The sequence below is a fragment of the Lepidothrix coronata genome, unplaced genomic scaffold (assembly GCF_001604755.1).
Source record: "Lepidothrix coronata isolate B3197 unplaced genomic scaffold, Lepidothrix_coronata-1.0 Scaffold179, whole genome shotgun sequence".
Classification (NCBI taxonomy): domain Eukaryota; kingdom Metazoa; phylum Chordata; class Aves; order Passeriformes; family Pipridae; genus Lepidothrix; species Lepidothrix coronata.
The window spans coordinates 1,141,323-1,148,556 of NW_016690359.1; the positions used below are offsets into that span (position 1 = coordinate 1,141,323).

At 48.7% G+C, this 7,234-nt stretch overlaps 1 long non-coding RNA gene across 1 annotated transcript; it reads right to left on the reverse strand.

Annotated features, from left to right (window-relative positions):
• Window positions 1–1,295: 1,295 nt before the first annotated feature.
• On the reverse strand, window positions 1,296–2,994 carry LOC108504924. Its single transcript, XR_001877300.1, has 3 exons — window positions 2,856–2,994; window positions 2,072–2,163; window positions 1,296–1,720 (listed from the first exon to the last, which is right to left on the reverse strand). It is a non-coding gene; the product is annotated as an uncharacterized LOC108504924 (long non-coding RNA).
• Window positions 2,995–7,234: the final 4,240 nt, after the last annotated feature.

The window sequence follows — 7,234 nt, forward strand, 5'->3', positions numbered from 1 at the left end:
TCATGTCCCTTGCCCGTGTTGTGGGTCACTCTGTGCTGCAGGAAGGTGTTTTCTGCTCATGGGGGGAGAGAGGAAAGGGCTACAAAGCAAAAGTCAAGGTGCTGCTGAACACAGCTCATCTCACCTGCCTGTCAGTGCTTCTGGCCTGTTCTTTTATATCTCATCAGGTCTGTAGGTTCTTATATTGACCATAAACCTCTGGCAGATAATCCCAGCCAGTGATTGACCTCACCATAAATCCCAAACCTACCTGTGGCCTGAAGAGTCTCTTCATGGGCTGTGCTGGTTGGGTTTCTGTTGGCACTAACAAGGGAATGAACACCCGCCTCTGGTGGAGAGGTCTGTGCCACAGACAAGAGGTGTGTCATTCAGCTGCCCACACATGGGCACTTGGGGACATTCGAGCTGTCCTGCAGCACTTGAGACATCCCTATCCCCTGGCAGGTGTGGCATGGGAGATCTCTGTCTTCTGGGCCAGCACCTGGAGGTCTGATGGGACAGCCTCGAACATCTCACACAGAAGGAGATGTCCATTGTTAGAGACCTGAGCAGAAAAATCAGGTTTCCAGTAATAAGTTCTCAGCAGACTGGTTGAACAAACCATCCTAGATGCCTTCCTTGTTGCACTGATGTCTCTCAGCAAGGAAAACTCCACCAACATGTGCAAATTGCACAGCAGAGAGGAGAAGAAGCCGGGATCAGGTTTCAGCTTGTCCCAGGTAAGAGTCTCTGGCATTGTGCTGATAAAATTCTAAAGTCAGTAAGAAATTAAATTATGATCCTGAAGGAACCAAAGGGCCTTGAGCTGAAGGGAAAGAGAATTGAGGTGACAGGGTAGAGGTGGTCACCCATGAATATAGCCAGTCCCAGAGCAAGAGCTGACTTCCATGTGGAGCTGAGGACACCCCAAGGGATGCCCCTGAAGTGGCCACAAAATTTGGGAACCCTTGCATCCTTTTCTTTCATCTTAGAGCATGTAAAGGACTTTTAAAATTGACAAGGAGGGAAAACTGTAATTTGAAACTAATATAATAAGTTTCTGGGGGTTGTTGTGATCCTCAAACCAAAAGGATCATTTCATGCTCTCAGCAACCCTGAGTGCCTCAGGGCTGGATCTTTATAGCTCTTTAAAGTAAAATACCCTGGAAACTGCTGAGTTCTTGGCTGGAGAGTTATCAAGCAGAATGGGGATCAGCAGGGCCCAAATAAAAGGCAAAATAATAATAGAATAATCAGGACTTGCACCAAAATACCCCTGTGCAGCCCCAAGAGCAGGTGCTTAGGCGAAAAGCTGGGTCCTTCAAAGAGGGCTTCACTTCAGCTCCCAAAAACATGGCATGTGAGCGATCTTTGCCTGGATGTTGTTATTTCCTGAGGATAATGACCCTGTGTGTGAGAGCTGTGGCCACTCTGCTGCCTCCATCCAGGGGCAAAGAGGGATCCATCCAGCAGGGGTGGGAAAAGGCTTGTTGTGTCCTTGTGTCCTCCCTGGGAAGGAACACTCTGAGTCCCAGGGGGACAAGTCTCAGCCCCCTTACCCCATCATGGAAAAGAAGTCTGGCAAGGAGTGGGATCAGGAACAGCAGGATTGGGCCCTGCATCTTGGTTTGGCACTTTCATCCCAACAGCCTTCTGTCCGGGGATTCGGAGAATACTGCGGAGATGGGGAAAGGAAGGAATAGAGTTTCACCTCTTATTCTTTTATCATGGCAACAATGTGCTGTGGGAAAAAAAAATAAAAAAGAAGAAGAAGAAGTTGTAAATGGCAGAATTAACAATAATATAACCCCCCATCCCTCCTCCCTCTCCCTCTGCCGTCCATTCAGGAGACCGACAATAAACAAGGTCATTTGATTCATTCAGCTCAGGGTGTAAACAAAGCCTCACAATAAAATCCCCCCCCTTTTTCTCCAAGAATAGATGTCCCCCCTTTACGCCGGGTCCCCCCCCCCTCCGCCCCCGGCTTTGCTTCTCCTCTCCCATCATCCCTGGATCGGCGGCCGCGGGAGTCCCAGCCCTGCTGCCACTTCCTCAGTCCCCATTCCCGGCTCCGTGAGGCCCCGCTTCCTACTCGGTGTGGGAACCTCGGCTTCCCCCGGGCAACATCTGCACGGATGGCCCCACTTTCTCATGCCGGGAGCAGCCCGGCCTCATCCCGGGCTCCTGATCCAGGGAGAGAGAGAAAGGAGGGGGGAAAAAAATAATAATGAAACAAATCCGACCCAACAATAAAGGGATTTGCACCCCCCCCTCCCTGGCCCGCAGGGAGCAGATCCCAAAGGTTTACGGTCAGCTTCATTTTTTCACAGGCTTTGCTGGAATCTGTGTGGAAAAATAAGTGTGTGTGTGTGTGCACTAACAGTGGGTGCAAGGAGATGTGTAGGATGGGATCCAGAGGGATGTATGAGCCTCTACTTGCGATAGGGAAGGTGATAATACAATCATGGAATGGTTTGGATCAGAAAGGACCTTCGAAGGCCATCTAGCCCAACCCCCTGCCATGGGCAGGGACACCTTTCACTAGACCGGGTTTCTCAAAGTCCTGTCTAACCTGGCCTTGAATGTTTCCAGGGATGGGGCATCCACCACCTTTACACCTAGGAAAGTTCTGAGACCATCTCTACCTCATATCTTACTTAAAGTAATTCCTAGAGAGGATTCAGTGGATGTCAAGCCTATGACCCACACACCTGGGGATGTATCCCCATTTGACATCTCCACCCTGCCTGTCTCCCCTGCCCGTCTCCCCTGCCCCCTACACAAGCTCAGATGACACTTATGGGTCCTGCCTGTGGGTTGCTGCCCAAATATTGGGATATCTTGCATCACAGATGTTCACCAGAAGCTCCCCTTACCTTTGGGATTCCTTCCAGTGCCTTGCAATGGCTCCAGGGCCTGGTGGGATGCAGGAAGGGAGATCTCAGCGTGCACATGGAAGGGACCCCATCCAAGCTGTGCCTGGAGAAACTTGGGTTGGTGGAAGGTGTCCCTCTCTGCCCATGGCAGGGGGTTGGAACAAGATGACCTTTAAGGTCCCTTCCAACCCAACCCATTCCATGACTGTGACTTCACACTTTGGTCAAGACAGATGGATAGGAGGAACAACTCTCCTAACACACACAGTTTTGCTTCCTGTCTCCCAAGGACAAAGACTCACTGCTGAGTTTAAACACTGGGAAATCTGGCTCAGCTTTTGCCTCTTGACTCCACACTAAACTTTCACTACATGACTTCAAACAGCCCAAATCCTCAAATTCCTACTTGGAAGCACTGAAATAACAGTGGGGTAAAGCACCTTCACTCCTGTGCCTCAGTTTCCTACTTGCTTTTTTTCTTGGTGTTCAGCTACTCACTTTACTTAAATTGCAGATTTTCAGCATCAGGGGTTGCCTCATGATATTTCCACACCACTCAGTACAGGAGAAAACAGCTCAACTTTTACAACTGATCTAATGCCACGATGGTGTCTTGAGTGCCATAATAATAATAAAAATAATAAAAAGGGATCAGTTATTCCTTCCCAGGGGAGGAAGGTTATTTTCAGAGATGCTCAAGCGATGGATAATAAATAATTCTAACACAAAGCCCATTTTTTGCAATGTACTATTTGCAACACCACAAATCTGGCTGTGTTTTTATTTTTTTCTTTTCTGATGAATCCCTCCCACAATTTCTTTTTGGGATAAGAAGTTAATTTTCTTGTATTTTCTGGAAGAGAATTTTTGAAATAAAAACTGAGAGAGGCTGAGCTGCAAGAGGGAAGAAAATTGTAGCCAAATCATCATTTGGTACTGCAAGAAATCCCAGCCAATGGCAATGAACTTCTGCTTCAAGTATGACCTGCAGAACATAAATAAGTCTTCTAGGCAAGGAAAATGCCTCTCTTCCTCCCTCTCCCACACACCTGCTCACAGATACTGTAAAAATGTCTCATTTCATCTGCTAAAGCTTTGGCAGGTGCACTGAGGTGTTCCCTGACAGGTGTCCTCCAGAAGAACATCCAGTTGAGGTCACCAGGCAGCCTGTAGCAGATTTTGTCTCCTCCTTCTGGGAGCAGATCCATGATTGTGTGTTCACTGCTGTTCTGGTGAAGGGGGGATTGCTTGTCTGGCAGGGAAGTGGTGGAATCACCCCTGGAAACGCTGATAGAATTTGTTGATGTGTCATTTGGGGACATGGATTAGTGTTGGCCTTGGCAGTGCTGGGGGAATGGTTGGGCTCGATGATCTTAGAGGGCTTTTCCAACTTAATAATTCTGGGATTCTGAGTTCGTGCTACACAACATTTAAGCTTCAGAAGTCACCACTTTCTGGAAGTTCAACGTGGCAAAGTTTCATGCTGTCAAACACCAAAAGACTCCTTGATTAGATGAAGTCTCTCTGTACAGACTTTGCAACTTGTCTGGGGTGTGTATGCAGGAAAGCCAAGGCAATGGGACAATCCTGGGGTATGTCACTGGGATTTTCCCAGTCTCCCTGTAGATATAGCAGAACCAAAACAATACCCCAGAGCTGGGAAATTATGAAAAGGACAAAACATGGAATACTTAAGGTTGGAAAAGACCTTTAAGATTTTTGAGTCCAACCATTCCCCCAGCACTGCCAAGGCTGCCACTAAACCACATCCACATGGCTGTTAAATCCCTCCAGGGATGGAGACTCCACCACTGCCCAGAGCAGCCTGTTCCACTGAGAAATTATTCCTAATATTCAACCTAAACCTCCCCTGGTGCAACTTGAGGCTGTTTCCTCTTGTCCCATTGCTTGTTCCTTGGGAGAAGAGACCAACCTCAACCTGCCTACAGCCTTTTTCAGGGAGTTGTGGAGAACATGCTGTATTTTTTCTCCAGTGGACTTCTTTGAACTGTATTAGGACAATTCCAGGTCTGATTTTCTGATTTGCAGCCCAGGTTTTCCATGGGCTTAGCACCTGCTCTTGGGGAACGATGTGGCCTCTCAACACGGCAATAAGAAGGAAGTTTCCTTTTTGAAGCTGCTTGAGGGGATGCATTTGAAGGGCAAAGGAAAACTTCAGCTCAATCCCTGGGAATTCTTCTCCAGCCAAGAAATCTGCATTGTTGGAAAGAGTCTCCCAGAGGAAGTGATTGAAATATGATTGTGTGAATCATATCTGTAACAAGGTTGGGCCGCAAGAAGCTTTGCTGAACCCTGGGAATAAGCTAAATGACCTAAAAAGACTTTGTTTTCCTTGCAGGAATGGCCTTTAGCAGCCCAAGTGAAGCGAAGGCTGATGGTTTTGGAGGTCCACCAAAGCTGGGGTGTCCCCAGCATTACCTGTCATCAACTGTGCTGCACAAGGTGCTCCAGTACAGCTGTGGGATGGATTGCCTGCTATTTAGGGAATCTGAGGTACCTCAAGTGATGACCCTTGTGGTGATAAAATCTGCATGGGGTGTGTTCTCGTGGTGTGGCTCATGTGTGGGCTTTGCTGAGGCTCAGAGCAGCCGTGGTCAAGGATGGGCACCATTGGGGCAGTGATGGGGCCATGGGGACAGGGGAGATGGGAGGGTGAGGATGGCAGGTAAGTTTGGGGCCCTGCTCTGGGGATGGTGGCTGGTGCAGGGGTGGGAAAGGATATTTGGAAGGCGATAAACAGTCTGGGGAGGGGGGTTTTGTGCAGGGGTGAGGAGGCCGGATGGAGCCATAGAAACAAAGAATCATGGAATCATAGAACCCCAGAATGGTTTGGATTGAAATGCACATTGAAGGTCATCTAGTCCAACCCCTCTGCCATGGGCAGGGACACCTTCCACTAGCCCAGGTTGCTCCAAGCCCCGTCCAACCTGGCCTTGGACACTTCCAGGGATCCAGGGTCAGCCACAGCTTCTCTGGGCAACCTGTGCCAGGGCCTCACCACCCTCTGAGTAAAGAATTTGTTTCTAACATCTAATCTAAGCATTTTCTCATTTAGTTTAAAACCTTTCCCCCTTGTCCTTCCACTCCAGGCCCTTGTGCAAAGTCCCTCTCCAGCTCTCTTGGAGCCCCTTTAGGCACTGGAAGGGGCTCTGAGATCTCCCCGGAGCCTTCTTTTCTCCGGATGAACACCCCCAGCTCTCCCAGCCTATCTCCAGAGCAGAGGGGCTCCAGCCCTCCAAGCATCTCCGTGACCTCTCCTGGACCTCCTCTAACAGGTTCACATCTTCCTTGTGCTGAGGACTCCAGAGCTGGATGCAGCATTCCAGGTGGGTCTCACAAGGTGACACAACATCTCTAGAAGGAATGGTATCCATGAACTCGGTTAGGATCTGGACCACATGTCTTGCTTACAGCAGAGCAGGGATTAATTCCAGACATACTTTCCATGACCAATCTTGCTCTGTACTATTTCTTCTACCTGTTTCCCCCATCAAGACGCTCAGGTCTCTCTGGAGCCTTCCTCCAGGCCGAACATCCCAAGCTCTCCCAGGCTGTATCCACAGCAGAGGTGCTCCAGCCCTCAGAGCATCTTTGTGGCCCTTCCCTGTGGACTTTCTCCCTCAGGTCCACATCCTCCTCATCCCCATCCAGATAGATCTTCAAAGTGTCAACCATCAAGAGCTCCCAACTCTTTCACTGGGTCTTGTAACCCCACATTATTCCAACCTTAGCCATGCACTACATGTCTCTCATCCTTTTTCTCAGATAGCCTCAACCTTAGAAGATCTCTCTGTCATCCACCCCTTGAAGTTCAGATTTATCATCCTTGCCTTTGGGGCCCTGCACGACGCTGCCCCTTTCCTGCTCATTCTTCCTCTTCCTTCCTCACATACAAGTGGTAAATGCCCTCCCTGAGCCCAGAGCTGCTGACAATGTCATTTCTGAGGGAAAGAGGAGACAAGTCTAGGAAACAACCACCAGCCTCTGCAGGCCTCTCATGTGCAATTTGGACAGTGGTGTTGGCTTGAGTAAGAGCTGAGCAAAAAAATATGTTTATTTGTCCCATTGTTCAGGAATTATTAAACACGCAACGTGGAAGGGAGCGAATCCCTGGGCAAATGCAGTCACTGACAGGTGTTCCATGCCATTGTTACCAGGGCTGGTATAAATCTGTGCCAGATTGGGAGTGTTAAATATAGGGAATTGGATGAGCTGTTAATGTTTGCCTTAGTTGGAGGGGGTTGAGACGGGCAGTAAGGATGTTTGGCAAGACAAAACAACTATGAAAAATAATAGGTATCTGTTAAAGTTACCTAATAAACAGCAGTTTGGATAGTTTGTGCAGTTTGTCATCATGG